Source organism: Cheilinus undulatus, linkage group 20, assembly GCF_018320785.1.
Source record: "Cheilinus undulatus linkage group 20, ASM1832078v1, whole genome shotgun sequence".
Lineage (NCBI taxonomy): Eukaryota > Metazoa > Chordata > Actinopteri > Labriformes > Labridae > Cheilinus > Cheilinus undulatus.
In genome coordinates this window covers 31,004,409-31,025,666 of record NC_054884.1, presented here as the reverse complement: position 1 = coordinate 31,025,666, position 21,258 = coordinate 31,004,409, and the positions used below count along the sequence as shown (strand labels likewise).

Sequence of the window (21,258 nt, the reverse complement as noted above, 5' to 3'; positions counted from 1 at the left end):
CATTCACTTTAGATTAAGTTTAGAAGCTAAGTTACCTGCTTAGCCCACCTAACCCAAAGTTTTATCTGATTCGATTTTTTAAAACTATAGTGTGTATCTGTTCTGACAGATGCAGCACCTCACCCTTGTGGTCTGTAAGGGGGTGTCTGAGATCTGCTGTCTGCAGCCAGACTGTCTTGTATTGCCTGATTTTTCATTTTTCACTTACATGTTTACAAATCAGCATTTTCAGAGATCCATGCTTTCAGGGCTCACCTGTTTCTTGGTTGGATAAATGATAATTAGGGCCCGAGCACCGAGTGGTGCGAGGACCTAATTGTATTTGCTAGGATTATTTTACTTATGTTCATTTTGTAGGTGGGCGTGGCCTATTGGCTCAATGGTGCCCCATAGATTTCAAAAATTCAAGTCAAGAGTCCTTACCTAAAATGGTGTGGCGGTGACAATTTTTCATTCACCATGTAACAGGAAGTAGAATTATCTAGTGCTTACAAAACTTGTAAAGCCATGAAACTTGGCAGAAAAACACCCAGTAGCAAAACAAGATGATTGATAGGATGATTTTCGGTGGGCATGGCTTTTTGGCTCAGTAACGCCCCCTACAGTAATTTGATAATTCAGCCCCTGCAGCAGGATTATCCGAGGATTTTGAAAATTCTTGAGCTTATACGTCATTTTAAGTTCTACAAAAAAACCTTTCAGACCCATGCCGTAAAACAGACAGGAAGTCCGCCATTTTGATTTTTGTGGTCTAAAAGCAGCACATTTAGCATGATTATCACTACAGCCATTTTTACACAAATCTATCCTCTGAGAACAGAATACCTTTTTTTTTTTTCTTTTTTTTTTTTTTTTTTAAGGTTTGGTGTTTAAATGTCGATCTGATCCACTAATGTCCCTGAAACTGCTGTAGTATGCATGCCAGGCCAGTAGTCGGCAGTGTGACTGACAATGAAACACATGCATGCACACCTTTCCTTCTTTCCTTCTTCCTGGTGGTGTCAACAGACAAACATGGCTGACATACAAATGTTTGTGTGAACAGATGAAGTCGGGTTGCTTCCTAGTGACAGTCAACCACAAAATAAATAGATATTTAAAAAAATGGGAACATATAAACGTTGGCAGGAAGTGAGCAGCACAAACAAACAGCACATTTTTGTGTGGTCTCTGCAGCACCAGGCCAAGATCAAGTCTCTGATGGACTACATGCAGAACATGGAGCAGAAGAAGAGACAGCTTGAGGAGAGCCAGGACGCTCTGGCTGAAGAGCTCGGTAAGCTGCAGGCTCACGGTTCGCACATTTATTTTAACCATTAAAACATCTTAGCTCAAGTGAAAACAGGTTAACTTGATGGAATTTTCCCCTTTGTTTTTCATCAGAGAAAACACACGAGATGTCAGGAGAGGAGAAGAAGAAGGAGGACATCGGCAGACACGATGGGGACGGGGACATAAAGGTGAGGAGGAAACACGTCTGAGAATCTCTGTTACAGAAATGTGAAGTAGCTGAATGTTTTTGTGTCTGTGTGGCACAGAAAACTCTGGAGGAGCAGCTGGAGAACCACAGAGAGGCTCACCACAAACAGCTGAGCTGACTGAGAGACAAGATTGAAGACGGGCAGAGGATGCTGGACAAACTCACAGAGTAAGTCTGACTGTTTTAAATCCAACTACATTTTTAAAGACGTTAGAGAGCACAGACATAAGAAGAAACACATGGCATGAGATATTTGAATCAAAGTCTGCAGTAAAAGAAGTACACTAATTATTTAGACCAGTGTTACTGAAAACTGCTCAACCAAAGAGCCAAATTGTTAAAAAATATCTTTGCAATAGCCAAATTTAAAGTGGTGAAAAGTGGCAAAAAATTGATCAAAAGAGACTTAAATGGTCAAAAGGCAGAAAAAAATGGTATAAAGGTTCAAAATTGGAATAAAATGACAAAAAACTGTGTGAAAAGTGTCCAAAAAGGAGCTACAGATAACAAAAATGGTCCAAAAGCAGCAAAAAATGTGCTAAAAATAGTGAAAAGTGACTAAAATGGCCAAAAAGCAAAAACAAAATAGTGAAAAGGTGAGAAATAGGCATTAAATGGCAATAATTAGGTGAGAAGTAGCAAAAATGGGGGAAAAGTGATGTAAAAAAAGGAGTTATGGATGATAAAAATAGAAGCTGCAAAAATGTGGTAAAAGAAAATAGTAACAAGTGACTAAAACGGGCAAAAAACAGGCAAAAATATGGTAAAAATTAATGAAAAGTGACTAAAATGGTCAAAAAGCTGCAAAAATGTGGTATAAAATAGCAAAAAGTGACTGAAATGGCAAAAACCTGAAAAAAATGGTTAAAAACTAGTGGATAGTGACTAAAATGGGCAAAAAGACACAGAAATATGGTTAAAATGAATGAATAGTGATTAAAGTCACCAAAAGCAGCAAAAAATGGTGAAAAGGTGCAAAATTGGAATAAAATGGCAATAAACGGGTGTAAAAGTGGCAAAAATAGGTGAGAAGTGACATTAAAAAAGGAGTTACAGATGATTAAAATGGTCAAAAAGTGGCAAAAAAGTAGTAAAAATTAATGAAAAGTGACTAAAATGGTCAAAAAGTGGCAAAAATGTGGTAAAAAATAGTGAGAAATGACTGACAAGGTCAAAAAGCAGCAAAAAAAATTGTGAGAGGTGCGAAATTGGAATTAAATGGCAAAAAAAATGGGTGAGAAGCGACACAACAAAAGAGTTACAGATGACAAAAATGGTCAGAAAGCAGCAAAAATGTGTTAAAAAATAGATTAAAGTAAGTAAATTGGTCAAAAAGATGCAAAAATGTGGTAAAAATAGTGAAAAGTGACTAAAAAGGGCAAAAAGATGCAAAAATGAATGAAAAGTGACTAAAAAAGCTAAAAGCAGCAAAAACATCGGTGAATAGGTGAAAAATAGGCATTAAATGGAAAAAACTACGTGAATAGTAGCAACAATGGGTGAGAAGTGACATAAAAAAGGTCAGAAAGTGGCAAAAATGTGGTAAAATAATGGTGAAAAGTGACTGGAAGGGGCAAAAAGTGGCAAAATGGGCAAAAAAAATAATGTGAAAAGTAACTTAAATTGTAAAAAGTGACAAAAATGTGGTATAAACATGGTGAAAATTGAGTTAAATAGTCAAAATTGGCAAAAATGTGCTAAATTATTGGTGAAAAGTGACTAAATGGGAACAATGCTGCAAAGAGTGACAAAAACATAAAAAGTGTCATTTAATGTCAAAAAGCAGCTTAAATTGCTTAAAGTGGCCAAAAATGTGATAAAAAGGGGAAAAATTGCAAACAGCAAAAAGCAGGATGAAAGTGGCAAAGACTACAAACCTGGCAAGAAGAAGTGGCACAAATGGGCTAAAAGAGGCAAAATGGATTAAAAGTGTCAAAAAAAATGGGAAAAAGGGAGAAGAATTAGAAATAAGGGTGATGAAAAAAACTAAGAGAAAAAATGAAGGTTTACAATTAAAGCCGTCTGTATAAGAGTGGGAAACAAATTGATTAATGTGACTTGATTGGATTATTCCTGGGGTGAAAGTTTTTAAGGTTTTCTGGGAAAAATATTTGAAATGAAGACATAAAGGAGCGACAAACCATCCCAATGAAGCCAAACGTTGAGTTTTACTCATTTAGACTAATAACTGTTTGTGACAAGACCTGAGCTGGATCTGGAATTTAGTCTAAAACTATCTAAACCAGGCCTAAAATTTGTAATTTTGTCATTTGACATTTGTCATGTTGTCATTTTGACAAATGAAGCAGTAGAAAAATCAACAAACCTATTCATGTTTGATGTTTTTTTAGATCTAGGATATTTCCACAGATGTAATTGGTTCTCATTGAACCACTTTTTGCTGGTTTAAATGATCCTAAAGTTTGTTTTTTTATTGTTTTTTCAAACCAAAGAAGTGACAGTCATTACGACTACTGTGTGTGATCCTCATGATGTAGGATGTAAAATCCTCGTACTACTCCTCTTTTGAGTCAGGAACTTTGAGCTGCATACGACTGTAGTCTGGCTTTACACTGGCTCTAAAAGTCTACACACACCTGTTACATTGTTGTCATGTGAAGGTTCCCTACCTGGGGTCTGGGCACCCCTGGGGGGGCGCCTATAATAAACTTTTATTTATAGAGTCATGATTGAAAATGTAAGAGGAAGTATTAGAGCCCTCTAAAAGGTCGAACAAAATAAAGAGGATCTGTTCATTTCTTGGAAAAAGGTGACATTTAAAAGTACATTTTTGAGATGATAAAGTCGTATTTTTTCAAGAACCTGAACTCAGAATTTTCTAGTTCAAAAGTCCTAAATTATTATCATGCACTTTAAAATTTCAAGTTTGTAATATCAGAAGAGAACATTCTAAACTAGTGAATTTACAAGGATCCAAACTGAGAACAGTGAACAGAAATGTCTCTTCACAGTCTGGGGAATAATGATAATGTGATCATTCATTCTGAACCAGGGTCTTCTGCTGGAGCAGGAGAGACTGATGTCAGACTACGACAAACTGAAGACTGAAGAGCAGGAGAAGGACGCCAAGCTGCAGAAACTCATGTGAGTAAAGGACTCACCCGTACATTTATTTATGTGGAATATGAGTTCATGGGGTTTTTGTTTGCAGGTTGCTGAATGAGAAGAGGAAGCAGGCCAGAGAGGACCTGGAGGGTCAGGGTACCAAAGTATCATTTACTTTGAAAGGGCATTTGAACGTACGGAAATCAAGAAAATGGACAACTTCACTTGTTTTTCGATTTGTGTCCAGAATTCGAAAAACGAGTGAAGTTTTCCGTTTTCTTGATTTCCGTACGTTCAAATGCCCTTTCAAAGTAAATGATACTTTGGTACCCTGACCCTGGAGGAGAGCATGGTAAGTATTTCCTGTTTCTCCAGTGGAGGAGATGAAGTCCCCATGAGGGGCTCAGTGATCATCCATGCATGCAAATAAAGACTCCATCCTGTAAAACTCCTGCTGTGTCTGCATTTTTGTTGCATAACCCCCTACTTACATCTCTGACAGCTCCCCAGGGGGGCGCCGCACCGCGTCCCCCCTTCTCCATCAGGCATGCCTTGATCCAGGTACCGGCCACAGTGGGGTTTGAACCCCAGCATCCACTGCAGAACTGGTCTAGTCCAGTCCTCTGTGCCACCGCCGCCATACCTTTCACGCTACTATCTCTTCTCCTGGCGCATTTATCCTCTTTGTTGAGGATGTGGCTTTAAAATTCACTGAGACCAAGATGGGAGTCGAACCTGGAACCTCCAGACTCTGAGTCAGTCCCTTATCTCTTTGGGCTACAGAGCCAGACATGTAGCACAGCCTCAGAGGGGCTTTTCCTTCTTTATTTGGACTCAAATCTTGAAAACTTAAAGACATTGGTTGGATTTGAAAGGCCAGCTCCTGTCCAGGTCTCCTGAAGTCTATATTTGGACTCAGACTTTTAAAATAGATGAACCCATGGTAAGATTTGAACCTGTGAACTCCTGATTCACAGTCAGTTGGCTTTTCCACTAATCCACTGAGACACACACCTGTTCATGTTTCTCAGAGGATCTGATCTCTGCTTTTGGGGACTGGACTTAAAACTGCACCAAGAATCAAACCCACAACCTTCCAACTCTATGGCAGTCCTCTTTACTCCTGAGTCAGCGATTTACACCAGCAGCCTCAGAAATCCACAGAAGATTTGAACATACTTGAGTTGCACATCTCCATGAGTGATAATCTTTGATGCTGAAGACCATTTTCACATCTTGAGTTGCACATCTCCATTAGTGATAATCTTTGCTGCTGGAAACCATTTTCACATCTTGAGTTGCACATCTCCATGAGTGATAATCTTTGCTGCTGAGGACCATTTTCACATCTTGAGTAGAATATCTCCATGAGTGATAATCTTTGCTGCTGAGGACCATTTTCACATCTTGAGTAGAACATCTCCATGAGTGATAATCTTTGCTGCTGAGGACCATTTTCACATCTTATGTTGTACATCTCAATCTTGAAAACTTAAAGACATTGGTTAGATTTGAAAGGCCAACTCCTGTCCAGGGCTCCTGAAGTCTGTATTTGGACTCAGACTTTTAAAATAGATGAACCCATGATAAGATTTGAACCTGTGAACTCCTGATTCACAGTCAGTTGGCTTTTCCCCTAATCCACTGAGACACACATCTGTTTATGTTTCTCAGAGGATCTGATCTCTGCTTTTGGGGACTGGACTTAAAAATGCACCAAGAATCAAACCCACAACCTTCCAACTCTATGGTAGTCCTCTTTACTCCTGAGTCAGCGATTTACACCAGCAGCTTCAAAAATCCACAGAAGATTTGAACCAACAACCTCATGACTCCAGGGCAATTACCTGTCCAACTGAGCTAACACACAGGCCAAAGCTTGTCTTGCTTAAGCAGATAACTGTGTCCATATTGGACGAATATGATTTCAGTGTATTTCTTGATAACCTTGAAGAAGACCGAAAGCCAACTTGAATGAATGAATGAATGAATGCCATAATAAACACAATTACCTGTTAGAACCTATCTGAAATAAGACTACTTATGTTTCATTGTAATGCACAGGGAGGAAAATATTACTATGAATGATTGATTAGATTAGATTAAATGAGAGTAAAAAGATCAATAGACAGTGCTGGATTTCCTATGATCAGAGATAAATATTGTTTAATTATTAAACTGATCCCTGCTGCGAGCTTCGGACCTCCCAAAGCAGACGTCAGTGATATTTTGACCTCCTTCAACACTATGGGGAACATGTAGACTTAAGGCATCCTGAGAACAATTTGCCAATATCTCTCTCTGGTTTACTGTGCACAGTTGCTAAACCTGTTTGATGTGGATTACTCATATGTGACGTACAATGTCGAAACTGTGAGTGGAGACTTGAGAAAAGGTAGATTACAGCCACTGGTATTCAATCTTTGTATGTGCAAAGGGCAGAGTGAAAATGGGCCTGATGTCTGGCTGATTTCTGTAACTTCTGCTGAGAAGAGAGACAATTTTAGCTGTAAGCAAAGTGACATGACAGAAGATAAGCTTGTGCCATGAGTCTTACAATGAGAGAGGTTGTCAGCTCAGATTTTCTGTCTTGACTGTTTCCTCTGATTTTCCACATACAACAAAACCCTCCAGAATTATCTAAGGTTCTTTAAGCTCCCAAGAGAAATAGTTTGCAGATGGTTTTGGTTTACCGATATGAGTGGCAGGATGCATACAGTGCCCATGTAAATAAAGCTTTAACTTGAAGTGGAGGTGTGGGATCCAGCATGTGTGTGGTCCTCGTGCAAACGAGCTGAGTGTTCAGCAGAAATGTTCCTGGAAATGAAGCCTGAGGTTGATGCTCACGCTTCTGATTCCTCTGTGGTTAACAAGCTTCATTTTCACTCTTAATTTTTAGACCACTTTGCTCTACTCATACATGCATACAACATTAAACACTTGTATAGTCAATCACTGTTTTTTTATTCAAGTTTACTAATTGTTTCTTCCCATACATAATGTTTTTTATAAAGTAGCACAAGGCAGCATTCCTTTATCAAGTCTTGATTAGCTGCTGCTGGTGGGGGTTTTGGTGATCTGGGGTACAGGTGGTCTGTGGCTTGTTTCCAAGATGTCATTTCTGTCTGTTACATTCATTAAAGACCAATCAGAAAAACAACATACAACCCCAATTCCAAAAAAGTTATGTCACTGTGTAAAATGTAAACAACAACTGAATGCACTGGTTTGCAAGTCTTATTAACCCATATTTTATTCGCAACAGAACTTCAACAACATAGATGTTGAAACTGAGACATTTTACTATTTCATGAAAAATATCAGCTCATTTTGTTATGATGGCACCTCAAAAATGTAAGGACAGAGCCATGTTTATCATTTTGTAGCATCCCATCTTCTTTTAACAGCACTCTGGGAAGTGAGGAGTCCAGTTGGGGGAGTTTTGGGGGAGAAATGTTGTCCCATTGTTGTCTGGTTTAGGATTTTAGCTGTTCAACAATCCTGAGTCTTCCTTATAAAATTTTTCATTTCATAAAGCTCCAATGTTTTCTGTTGGTTAAAAACCCCATACCATCAGAGATGCAGGCTTTTCAATTGTGAGCTGACAACAAGCTGGATGGTCCCTTTCCTCTTTAGGACACAATACCTGTTGTTTCAAGAAAAAAAAAGAAAAGAAAAGAAATTGACTCATATGACCACAGAACAGTTTTCCATTTTGCCTCAGTCCATTTCAAATGAGCTTTGGCCCTCAGAGGACTGTTGCCAATCTGGATTGTGTTCACATATGGCTTCTTCTTAGCATGAGACATGCAACTTGCATGTTTGTCATCTTGCACAATGTGTTGACAGAAAGTGAGTTATGATTCTACTAAAGAATCATGCCTGTTCTTAATGCAGTGCCACCTGAGTGCCCCAGCTTTTTTGGAATTGAGCTTGTATATAGAAAGCATGTGTTTACACTGAGAGGAAACTGCATTACAAAAGCTTGACAGGCAGCTGTTTTGTTCACTGTCAGTGGAGCCAGTTGTAAAATGAAAACTTGTTTCTACTGATCAAATCTTTCAGTACTGTCCTTTGCACTTCTTTTGATACATAAATGTCAAATTCTGATAAAACTGCCACTGTAGCTACTTTCATGCAAATGCCTTTGAAGGCTGTCATTGTTTACTGGCTTTCAGTGCTACTAAACCACGCTTATAGCAACTAAATGCTGATTGGTCTGGTGATTCTCTGACCAATATGATGTGATGTTTTTTGGCAGCAGCCTCAGATGTAAAAACACCCGGCACATATCTCAAGCAGAATAGGTCGCACCAGCCCTTCTGGCATGTACCTGAGATGGACCACCTCCAGGATGCGCTTCACATGACAATCACCGCACAAGTGGAGTATGTGGAATTTAAGGGTAAGGGACTGTAAACAGGGCTGAAAAAACAGCCCCAAATGCATATTTTTCCTGGTTCTAGGTCAGAGTAATCAGAAAACACGCCATTATTCAGCTTTTTTCCTCATGTTTCTTGTAAAGCATTTCAAATGCAGTTGTGTAGCATAGGCATTACTTTGCCCAGGGAAGGAGGGGGAGGAAAAAGCGAGCCAATTTATAAGAAATTCTTGCCTTGTCATCCACTTACAGTCTGATGATGATCCAGCTTTTAAATGGAAAGAATTTTGGAACAAACCCAGTGATTCAGCGCTCCTTTACTACAGGAAATCCATCAGGAGAGAAATGACGACCAAATTCTCAGGCAGAGATCCAGAATGCAGGCAGGTCACAGATTAAACTGCACTAAAGGAATTCAAATCTGTCTTTTTTTTTACTGTTTCATGAAACGGTGATTGAAGACCTACACCTAACAGAATGATATAGCGTGTAGAGCACTTGACCCTTTCCTTGAATCTTTAAGTTCTGGCTCCAGTATCACTTCCAGACTTTGTTGTTCACACCAAACATTTTTTTTCTAAAATTGTATTTATGGTGTTGCAGAAAATGGCTCCCACTTTAACAATAATGCTTTTAGTTTGAACATATTGTCCCTTGGTAATAGCAAAAAGGTTTTAAAGTAGTCCATTTTACAGCTGAGTTAATGTGGCATTACTGAGGAAAAGAGGATGTTAGATGGAAAATGGTGTGATCATGGTAAGATGGGGTCCACACGGGGCTTCACTGACTCCTTGAAGCTTCAGTCATAGGAACACCCAGCAGGTTAAAGAATAAATCTCCAGAAGGAAAAGGGGGGAGCAGGTGATGAAGTGGTGTAGTATCCATCCAGAGCATTTCCTCCGTCTTCATTCAGAGGGAGAGAATGTGCGAGACACGCCTGTGTTTTTCTTTTGTTTCTGTAAATATCTCACGACTCCTCTCTGTCACCTCCTGACGGCGCCTCCCATCATACCCCCCCTCCTCCCTTCCTCCCATACCAGGCCTCCTCATGGGGAAGGAAGCTGCCTCCCGCTCCGCCCTCCGCTCTGCTCCCTGAGAGGTTAAATCCAAGAGACGGGAAGAGAAGGGTGTCGACCCGGACCCTGCGACTGACAGCAGGAAACGCTGGGAGGAAACGGAGAGGAATTGTTGTTTTTCAGGAGTAACAGGCAGGATGTGTAATGTCAGAGAGGCAGTGTGAAACTGTGGTATGTCAGGGCTGCTCAACCTCACATTCTGTGAAAAACACTTCATCTAATCGCTTCAAATCTCTGTTACCGAGTGTTTTACAGCAACAATATACAACTTTTACACCATAAAACAGAAGTTACAAAGTTGATAACATATGAAAACTTTCGAAAAGGAGGATGTCATCTAACCCATGCCTCTTTTCAGCATTATGTAACTGGCAGAGGCTGCCATTCTCACAATAGAAGAGCGCACAGATTTATGGCACTGGTTCACACACCAGCCTGCAGCTGAAGAGAAGCCAGGCCAGTCTCAGCACCATTTATACGATGGCTGAGGCTAAGCAGTGAAAGAGGACAGGAACTGATGGAGTTAGCAGGAGCAAAATAAAGAGTGACATAGTTAGAATCAGGACATAATAAATCTAAATTCCAAAAAAGTTGGGACATGTGAATGAAATTTGATTAAAAATAGAAAACAGTGATTTGCAAATCCTTTTCAACCTGGCACAAAGACAAGATATTGTTTTTTTAAATAGAGACAGCCCTTAATATGTTCCAAAAAAGTTGGAACAGAGCATAAAAACACTATGAAAGTTGTGGAATCACCAAAAATCACCTGAAACATTCTACAGGTAAGTAGGTTAAATGATTACATGTGATTGTACCGTAATCAGGTATTAATGGAGCACTTCTGAAAGGCGTCAGATTCTCCACTTTGTGAAAGGCTTCTTCTATCCTCCATCTACCATCCATAATATCTTTAAAAAAATTAAAGAATCTGGAGAAATTTTTACATGTAAGGGGTTCAATTCAACCCCTCAGAAAGTTTCAAAACAGCTAGAATGAGAACAATCATTTCACTTCAATGCAATGAATAAAAATGTATTGTAATGTAATGTTTATGTAAAGTCAGGACTTTATGTCTAAGATACCACTGCTTACCAGAAAAACCAAGTGCCTCTATTTTAATCACATCCAGCTCCACTCAGTGAATTCCAGAGCAGACAGCAGAAAATATGACACATCTATTTTTAGCTCTGCTATTGCTTGTGTAAGCAGGCCCCTTAAATTTCATAGGAATTTTTCCCCAAATTCTCTTAATGTCGTAAGAGATTTTCCAAGACCACTGGTGGATTCAGACAGAGGGCTCACCCCCTTGATGGCCTGGTGGTTGAAAAAATGTCTTTTTTAAGTCAATACTGATAAGGTATTCTCTTTGGTGCCATCTAAGTGGACTTGATAGAATAAAGTGCTGTCTTTGGTGCCCTGTTAGATGACACAGTTTGACAAAAAGGCCTCTTTAGATTCTCCCAAGTGGGCAAAATTCAACACAGTGCCCTTTTTGGTTCCCTCTAAATGCACAAAACTTGACAACGTGCCCCCCTTGGGGTCGTCCAATGGGTAAAATGGTACCTATTGGACATTTGGCCTGTTAGTGGATGAAATTTGACAAAGGTGCCACTATTGGGCCTGCTAAATGGAAAGCATTTGACAGAGTGCCCTTTTTGGTTCCCTAAAAATGGACAAAATTCAATGAAGAGACCTCTGTGGTGCCCTGCTGGTTGACAAAATTGGACAAGTGGGCTAAAATCAACAATGTGTCCCTTTTTGGTGCCTTCTAAATGGACAAAAATTGATAATGTGCCCTTATTAGTACCCTGTTTGTGGACAAGATTATACAAAGTGCCCCCTAAATAGACACAGTTCTACAAAGAGCCCTCTACATGGACAAAATTTGACATGTGCCCTCCTTGATGTCTTCAAAATGGGCAAAACTTTACAAAGTACCCTCGTTGGGGCCCACTAATTGTTCAAAATTTGGCAATGTGTCCCTCAAAGAGAAAAAGTTTTAAAACATTCCCTCTTTGCAGCCCTCTAAATGGACAAAATTTGGCAAAATACTCTCTTTGGTGTCCTCTAAGTGGACTTAATATAGCAAAGGGCCCTCTACAGGGCCCTGTAAATGGACAAAATTTAACAGTGCCTTTTTAGCACTTGTCTAAAAGTGGAGAAATGCATTTATGTGTCATAAGTTCTCCTTTGTATTTTATTTGCATTATTACAAATATATTAAAACTTTCTTGTGTGCTGGTGGCCAGATACAGCAGGTGCCCTTTTAGTATTTTTCCCCGGCTCCTCAAACATCCTGAGCCTGCTACTGTTCAAGACTATATCTTGGGGCTTCATGATTAAGCTAAATCACATGATTATTGTATGATTACAATATTTCTGCAGTCATTCTGACTTGCAACTTTTTCTGCTGACATCAGCGCTCACTCGTTTGTGCTGGATTGCCATTTAAGGAGAAGTAATGGATGACACCAATCATAAAATACCAAAAGGAGGGTTACTTTATTTATTTTACTATCAGGCCTTCATCTTTAAAAACTCAATGGCAACGTTATCCCATCAGTGCAGCGAAGGTAAAACCAGGAGGTCTGCTTTAAGTTGTCCCACCTGCATAAACGTCTATCATGGTTGTAAAATATTCCCACCCTGCTCCCCATTACTTTGAGGGTTCCCAGAACTCAAAGCTGCTCTGAAGGCTTTGCAAAAGCACTCAGACCTTTTCCATTTGTGGACCATTTCCTAACTAGTGTTATTCCATGCCGTGAGCTCTTAATGTTTCCGCTGTTGTTCCTCCACATTGAACATGCTTGGCTCAGCTGAAACTGTCTGACAGGGTAGAGAAACACCTGCAGCGTCATTATTGTAATTTATGAGCACCAGATTTTGAACTGTGACTTTGATCAGGTTTAGTGTGGAGTCTTCTGGAGCTGCAGCTTTGTGCTCCTGTACAAAACATCTCCATTGAGTGGTTATTAGGATGTTGTTTGCTCAATCCCAGCTCGGCACACACTTAATTGTTTGACAGCTCTCTTTTTTTTTAAGACTAACGTGCCGACTAAACCCGGCTCAGCTCAACAGAAGTAAATATTTAAGTGTTTGAGGATCACATGGCTGACTTCAAACCCCTGGATTCTGCTCCATACTTGATGGTTTGTTTTTCTCCACCCATTCTATAACGGCATAGCCATATCATGTTCACATATGGAATAATAAAGAATAATCACATGCATATTACAGTATCACAAAGAAAGAATGAGCCAAAGATAACTCACCAACATTGAGTCGTCCAGTCTCTTTAGATTGTTATTTTAATACAGGATACATAATCCCACTTTATTTCAAGGTTGTGATTCTGTCAAGGATAAGCTGTTGGATTATGAGAAGTCCCATGTGTGCTCAGACTAAACAAATGAGGAAATCAGTCTGGAAAAGATTATCACTGTTTGCTCAAAGGTGTATTTAAATGATGTCATACTAAAGGGCTTAGTGTAAGATGCTTTTCCAACAAATTACACAAGAAATACATGAACTGTATACCAATTTCAACCCCCTTTTTGCAGCCAAATAAGTTTCATTTTCAACCTTTTTGATGCTTTCGTGCCTTTAGCCATAAACCAGGGAGAGAGAAAGTAGTTGGTGATTTGCTTAAAAGGAGCCGCAGGTCGGACTCAAACATAGGCAAACCGCTTTGTGGACGACAAACAGTACTGTGCAGAACTTTTAGGCATGTTCTGGACAAACATTGAGGCTGAAGTAAGGTGAGTTATGGCCTCCTGAGGGCACCTCGGATGGGAACGAAGATTGAAACAACCCAGGTTGTGCACTGGATGTCTTTGCATATTACCAGGGGCATGGGAAAATACTATGTTAAAAAAAAACAAAGTTTATAGGGTAGGGTGGGTGCAGGACCAGACCCCCATCACAGCAGAGGCCAAGAGAGCAAGGGCCTAACCCTAACCCCTTGATCCTAGTGTGCACTTTGGGGTCACTTTGGGCCAGGCCCCACTAGAGGCAACACTGGCCCTTGACTTGATCTGAGAGCCAACACTGTACCTTAGGCCGACCATAAACCTAAAATCCTAAGTCGTGTGTGCATTTGGGGGTCACATCCAGCCAGGCCCCTCTGAAGGTAACCTTGGCTCTTGGCTTGAACTGACGTCCTGCCTCATCCTTAAACTGACCCTAACCCCCTGACCCTAGAATGTCACATACAGCCAGCCACTCATGAGGCAACCTTGGCCCTCAGCTCTAACTGAGAGCCAACACCCTACCTAACACTAACCCCTTAATGCTAGTGCACTTTGAGGCCACTTCAAGCCAAGCCCCTCTGGTGGAAACCTTGGCCCAAAGCTTAAACTGAGGGCCAACATCCTGCCTAATCCTCACCCTAACCCTACACCCCTGACCTTAGTATGCACTTGGGGTTCAGATCCATGTCAGGCCCCTCCTGTGGAGGTAAAAGCCAAAACTCTGCCTAACCTTGACCCTGACCCCAGTCAGCACTTAGGTTTCACATCCAGCCAGACCCTCATTAGGCAACCTCAGCCCTGAGTTTAAACTGAGAGCCAACAGCTGGCCTAAACCTAATCCTAACCCCTAGCACCTAGTGTGCACTTCAGGGTTACTTTGAGCCAGGCCCCTCTGGAGGTAACCTAGGCCCAAAGCTTGAACTGAGAGCCAACACCCTGCCTTAGCCTAACCCTAACCCTAAACCCCTGACTCTAGTGTGCATTTGAGGGTCACATCCACTCTCGCCTAGATGCAACCTTGACTCTGAGCTCGAACTGAGAGCCAAGGTGTCTAAACACAGCCTAGTGTATCTTCTGGGTGGGTAGTAGGGTTGCCACAAGCCCCCGGTTGTGCACTTGATGTCCTAAGGCTCAGAAACCACCTGCAGTCGTCATGTATCACTGAGGGTGAAAAGGCCTGGACAACATAGATGCCATCAAGCTTGACCTTGGCTGATGAGCAACACACATATGTGTCGACATGTGTCCTGCTTGACTTTGCCCCTCCATCCTCAGGTTGTGGCACATCAAACCCCTTGATGAATCTTAAGCGCCCTGCATGCCTAAAACTTTTGCATTTGACTGTGCTGTCTATGGGGCATGCGGACCAAAACACCAGGCTACCACTACCCCACAAGTGAGAAAAGAGAGCATAAACAATCATATTGTAGTGATGCATGTAGAAGATAACCAAACAACTGTAAATATCGCCAGTCACAAAGATATTTGCTACAAGAAAAATATACAAATAAATATTACAATTTTCAGAGCAACACAAACAAAGATGATAGTGCGTCAGTTGGTTTAAAGTGTCTTCAACAAGGCTTCTAGCTCATGTAAGGTCATTGTGACAAGGATTTGTGCAAAAGATGGATCATCTCAAAGAATTGTGGTTAGCTAAAGGGTTATCATATCTTCAAAGAAAGAGGCCTTGGAGAAGATTGTTTTCTCTGCGTTTTATTTCAAAGTAAAGCTTGAAATAAAGCTTCAAAAAGCTGCATTTATAAAAGACTCACACATAGAATTGTGCTTTTAATGTCATAAGAAGGTCTGAGTAAGAGCATACCGGATGTAAAGAGGAGTAGTCAGTCAGGGCATGGAAGCATGATGCTGTACAAAGGGAACTGGCTCCATCTACTGGACACACAACAACATTTAAAGACAAGGCTGTTTAAATGTGGATCATGTATTTATGAGACTCTCACCCAAATTGCAGTTGGTTTCTCTCCATATAGAAAACGGAACCATCTAGCATCAGACTTAATTGATAAAACAGCATTTCAAGGAGCTTTTGGGAAACTTTTTGAAAGCAAGAAAGAGGCAGCTGTTTAATTTGATGGCTCTATTGTTTGTTCATTTAGCATCCGACAGATACTCTTCATGTCTGAACTACTGGCGAACATCACACACGTGGCAAAGCATGGTAAATATTGGCATTAATGGTCACAGGCATGAATTTTTCAGCAGGAAATTTTAAGCACAGCTTGTCCTGCATGGTTGCAGGACAGGAGTCACTGCACTGATCAGCTGTTTGTCTGCAATACACTGAAACAAAAGAGCAACATCACTGAAAACACAGCTCAGAAATCCTCATAGCTGCCCATGCTAATACATTTGGTATGCTTTTTTGTGCTGTGCTGTGTAGTAACAAGCCATGAGGGTGGATTATCAGCGTGAGTGACAATTAGGAGACATTTAGTGGCTCTAGTCTGTCAGAAATAGACCAAAAAATATGCTTACACTTTTGTTCAGGCTAATTTTAATGCAAAATAATAATCGCTTTATTCGATACTCACCATTCTTATGCTCAGTTTGAGCTTTAGAAGATTGTTGTGGACCATGTCTGCATGCCTAAATGCATTGGTTGCTGCCACCTGATTGGCTGATTAGACATCTGTGATAATCAGAGGTTGAACAGGTGTGCCTAATAAAGTGATCGGTTAGAATATATTTATGTACATAGGTATTTTTGGGCTGTCTTGTGTCTCCTTCAAGCTTGGGTCTTCGACCAGAAGGAGTCTGAAGGTTCTGGACAGAGATCCCAGATGTTGTTCTTGGACTTTGCTTGAGCTACTCTTGCAGAGTTTACAGCATGGAAGTTTGCCAGATTGAGATCAGGAAGTCAAGACTTGAGGCAGAAGTTTCTGCTTACTTTGCCAGAACTTGGTTGTGGCATTTAATATACGCCTGCTTGCAGCTTACACCCTGCTCTCCGGGGTTTGTTTTTTCTTACATACATTCAAAAAAGTTTTATTTCTCTGCTCATTTTAAATTGCCTGAGACTCTCTGAAGCTTGTGTTTTCACATTAGGTAAGAGTGAGGATTGAAAACCAATGAATAGTTTGTCTGGCAGACCTGTCACAGGGATCAGCTTGAGATTTGTGTGTTTACAAAATATCATTTTTTCTAACAGCAGACCAAGGGGAAAGTGAAAGGAGGACATGCCTGGAACTAGAATAAGCAGAAATGTTTTTTCGTATGACCATATGGACCATCACGTTTAGCAGACTTTGAATTACAGGATTATCGTGTAAACTTGCATTGTGATCTGACTTCCTGACTCAAGTTTTTTAAAGTTTATTATTGATATTCTCAGACTCTTGGTTTAAACTAAGATGTGGCTTAAGCTGAGGCCAGATGGACTAGAGGGAAGCACATGATCAATCACTGTACATGATGTGATGACCTTAGAAGAAACCAAGGCGTATGAGACCTGACCTGACCTTTATGCTAGTGCTAACAGCAGTTACTCATGCTGTGAATACATGACCCATGTCAGGGCGTATACTGCCTGCTGTTATAGATACAGAGCACACAGGCCAGCACCTGTTTATATGGAGAGACACTGGGCGTTCACAGCATGCTTTTCTGTGCACAACACCTGCACCAGGTGACAAAATAGGAGAAAAAGAACATTTTATTCTATTTTTAATCTGAACATAAATGCAATCAGGAAAATGAAAAATGAGAAACATTAGATAAAAAGGCTTTTTTTATTATTCTGAATTTATTTTCCAACTGCCTAATAGGGCAAAAGGCATGTTTTTGTGTTCATATTTATAAGAGAAATTTGGAAACAGTCATTTCCTCAATCTTGGATTCCAAAATAAAAGTCTGTTGGCTGCCACTATTCTGTTTGTAATTTATCCCATTCACTGGGATGCTCTGTTTGTTTCTACCCATGTCTCTGTCTATCCAGTTACACCTGACACAGCTTCAGCAGACAGCACGAGTACAGTTGTGCTCTACGGTTTCTTTTTAGTAAGGGGTACTCTTATGTTTTTTATTGCCACCATAACTTTGCTAATTGTTGCCTAGTGCTGAGCCTATGTTGGATTATTGTTGGGTCTTTGTCAGTAGTACAATGAGGATAGTCTAGACCTGCCTTTGTAAGTTGCCTTGTTTTTCTTATTCAGATTTTTCAGGCAGTAAAGACCTGACAGCTGCAAAGATGAACCATAAGTATGTCAACACACAACAGAAGCATTCTCCGGTATTTTTGCAAGTCTGACAGGAGTCAAAGAAGCTCCGCATAAAATCTTAAGTTGAATAACCTTATACCTGACACATCCGGATAAATGAATGCCTAATCTCCATATGGAAGCACGCTGAAAGGAGAAAAGCTTATCTTAAAGTCATACTCCCAAGCCTCCTGAGTAGAAGTGCAAGAAACTGTGCAATGGGACAAAGTTGCATTTAAAAAGAGCACATCCTGTTCACAGATGGAAGCAGACTGTACCTTCTGCATATTTTTCTCTCATAATGGAGGATAATTGTGCTCATGTTAAAAAGAATGAATCAGTGAGACCAAATTTATCCTTGAGGAACTAAGGTAAGATTCTACCATGAAATATCTGTCCCACTCTATTTAGCTCCAGATCCTCTGGACATTAGAGCTGGACTGTTCCACACAGTGCAAGATGGCTACGCTTTTTATGAAAAACTCAGGCAATTAAACATGAGAATCTTATAATAATATCATCCAGGGTAGGTGGAGGTTTAGGATGATACTGTAGAGAGACCTGTGTGTTGAGCGAGGAGAGAATTCCCAACCCCACTTCCTACTGCCTGGCTGAAAATAAGCCCATGACAGTGGGAACCGGAACTCCTAACCCACCTTTGAATCTGGGAATACGGGACATTTTGTATGACATTCTGGGCTTATTTTTGCACCTAAGAAAATTGGTAAGAAGGGAGTACATCTCTTTAACCCAAGAGTTGGTAAAACTTAAGAAGAACTGAGGAAATAATGAATGTAAGTCTTGTCAAAATATTCATTTTTAAAATTTCAGTGACATCTGTTAATGTCATCTTCAACAGAACCTCAGGATCATTACAACTAAATACATCTATCACTGGGGATGTGACTTTCTTTCCCTAAATACCTCTTTCCTCTTGATTGCCACAAGAATGGTGTGTCCCTATCAGCCTTAAAAGTTCATTTCTAAAGTGTCCTCAAATGACACCAGATAACCACCAGGCTATTGGTGTCCTTTCAGATGCTTTTATAAAGGATGTTTGATAACTTGGAGACAGACTCATCTTGCTGTAGCTGCTTTACCGATATATCTATGACTAAGCTAAGTATCTGCATGCTATTCCATGCCTTTCTAATGTGTTAGAATCTGTTTTTGTATATCAAGCCTGTTTTGAATCTCAGTGACATTTTACTGGTTTCCTAAGGGTTAAATAATAATGTTCAAAATGATTTTATCAAGCTCAGCAGCTGAAAACAAACCTGGTAAATGTTCCTGTAACTGAGTGGCACCTCCTCTGTAGTTCTCTCTAAGCAGATTTGTTCAAGAAAGTCTTCTTAATATTACTTGCAGTACATAAAAATGACACTAGGGGGTGATAGTAGTATACTTATAAACATGGTTGGAGTATTTACATGTTCTAAATGTACTGAGGTTTGCAGTGAAGGACATCTTACTCAGTTTTATTGAACAGCTTCAGATTGATGTAAAGAAAGTATATCTGTATGTATATCTGTTAGTACTTTGTGTCAGTTTGTATAAAGTTTAAGGGTGCACTGTGAAGAAGCACAATTCAGATCTTTCATTACCTAAAGCAGTGATGCCACAGTTTAAAAAGACAGTATAACTAGTAAAAGCTCTGTATTTAAAGCTTTTATGTTTGCAATAAAAACTAGCAGTACTGCGAGTAAAATGTCCTGACTTTGTCACAATCAATGCATTCATGGTGAGGGAAAATTATATTTGTGTCTATATTTCATATGTGAATAAGAGATGCAATGATACCAGTACTGTGTATGAGGCCGATACCAAGGTCAGTCATTCACACTCGTAAAACAACACTGATACCACTGCACAGGGTGATGTAAGCCTCTTGGTAGATGAGCAGGTAGGCCGTGGAGGAATCATGACAGCAGATACTTAAACATAAATAAGAATTACATGAGTAGAGTACGCTGCAAACTATGTGGTTTCTGTTATTGCTGTATGTGTGGAGCAGAGACTCACTGAGCGTGTTAAAGGCTTACATAAATGTGAAATGTGCAGGGTTACGCTTGTTTTAAAGAACCAAATGGTGACTTGAAATGTCTGCAAACGATTCAGTTGTGTCACCAGGTCTTTTTAATTTGTTACAGCAAGGAAGTGATAAGGGAAGTGTGTAGTGCTTTGGAAACGATCAACACCAAAGAGTCAGCTGGTCCCACTGGTTCAGATCAGAGCTGTTAATCTACGTTTTTAAACAGAGTTTAGAAAAGAGGTAATATACCTGACGTTTGGGTGGCTGCACACGTCACTGCAGTAGTTAAGGTGAAGATCTGAGTAGCCAGAGTCTGAAGCTGGCTCATCTCTAGATGATTTTAGACTTTCTCTAGACTGTTACAAACATAGGCCTACTGTATTTGTCTATCCAAACATGACAATAAATAACACGCTACAGTTGATGCTAATGCTAATAGCATGTTTCAACAAGGCTCTTTTTTGCCCTCATTTCTAATTTTACTTTCAGTTGTGATTGTCCATCATTCAGAGCAAACTTCATCACTCTTCTTTAGCTTTACCATTTGGTTTGTTTACATTTCTGACTGCTATACATGCAGAGCCCTCTGTGATTTTATTTAACAAATCGAGAAGACAGAAAAAAAATCAAACAAGCTAGATCTAGTGGGCTCACAAGCCTGTTGATAAAGAAATGTCCTGTTCTGATAAAAAAAAAAAAAAAAAAAACGCTGCTGTAACGTCATCTGAGCTAATCGCCACACCGGTCACAATTGTTCTGTTTTCTATCAGTCATAGCTGTAATAGGGTTAGGGTAGGGTAATTTGCACATATGTTAGCATCATCATAAATGTTATATAAATTTCCTACAAAATGGTAGATAAGTTTACTACTACAACTGCCATCATTTTGTTTTGTTGTTTCTCTTGTCCCTCTCCTCTTCCTTCTTATCTCCATCACTACTTTTTCTTCTATCCCTTTCCAAACTCAGTGCAGCTTAGGGTAGGGAAGGTTTATGTTGCCACTGTAACAGGACTAAATACTGCTAGCTGTGTTTATGGTGATTATATAAAGCTTTATACATAGTCTTTATCATAATGTTAATGATTAATGCTGGTATTTATTATATTAGGCCACAACTGAGAGTACGGTTTAGTCCTACCCTCTTTGAAAAGTGTCCAAAGATAACTTAGGCTATGAATTGGTGCGACACAAAGATCGATTGATTGATTGCGTAGTGGCTTGCAGTAAAACTAAACCAGATCAGTAGCAA

The 21,258-nt window shown here is 40.0% G+C and overlaps 1 long non-coding RNA gene across 1 annotated transcript; it reads left to right on the top strand.

Annotated features, from left to right (window-relative positions):
- Positions 1 to 1,218: 1,218 nt before the first annotated feature.
- On the top strand, positions 1,219 to 1,617 carry LOC121527964. Its single transcript, XR_005993458.1, has 3 exons — positions 1,219 to 1,276; positions 1,384 to 1,460; positions 1,539 to 1,617. It is a non-coding gene; the product is annotated as an uncharacterized LOC121527964 (long non-coding RNA).
- The last annotated feature ends 19,641 nt before the right edge of the window (positions 1,618 to 21,258 follow it).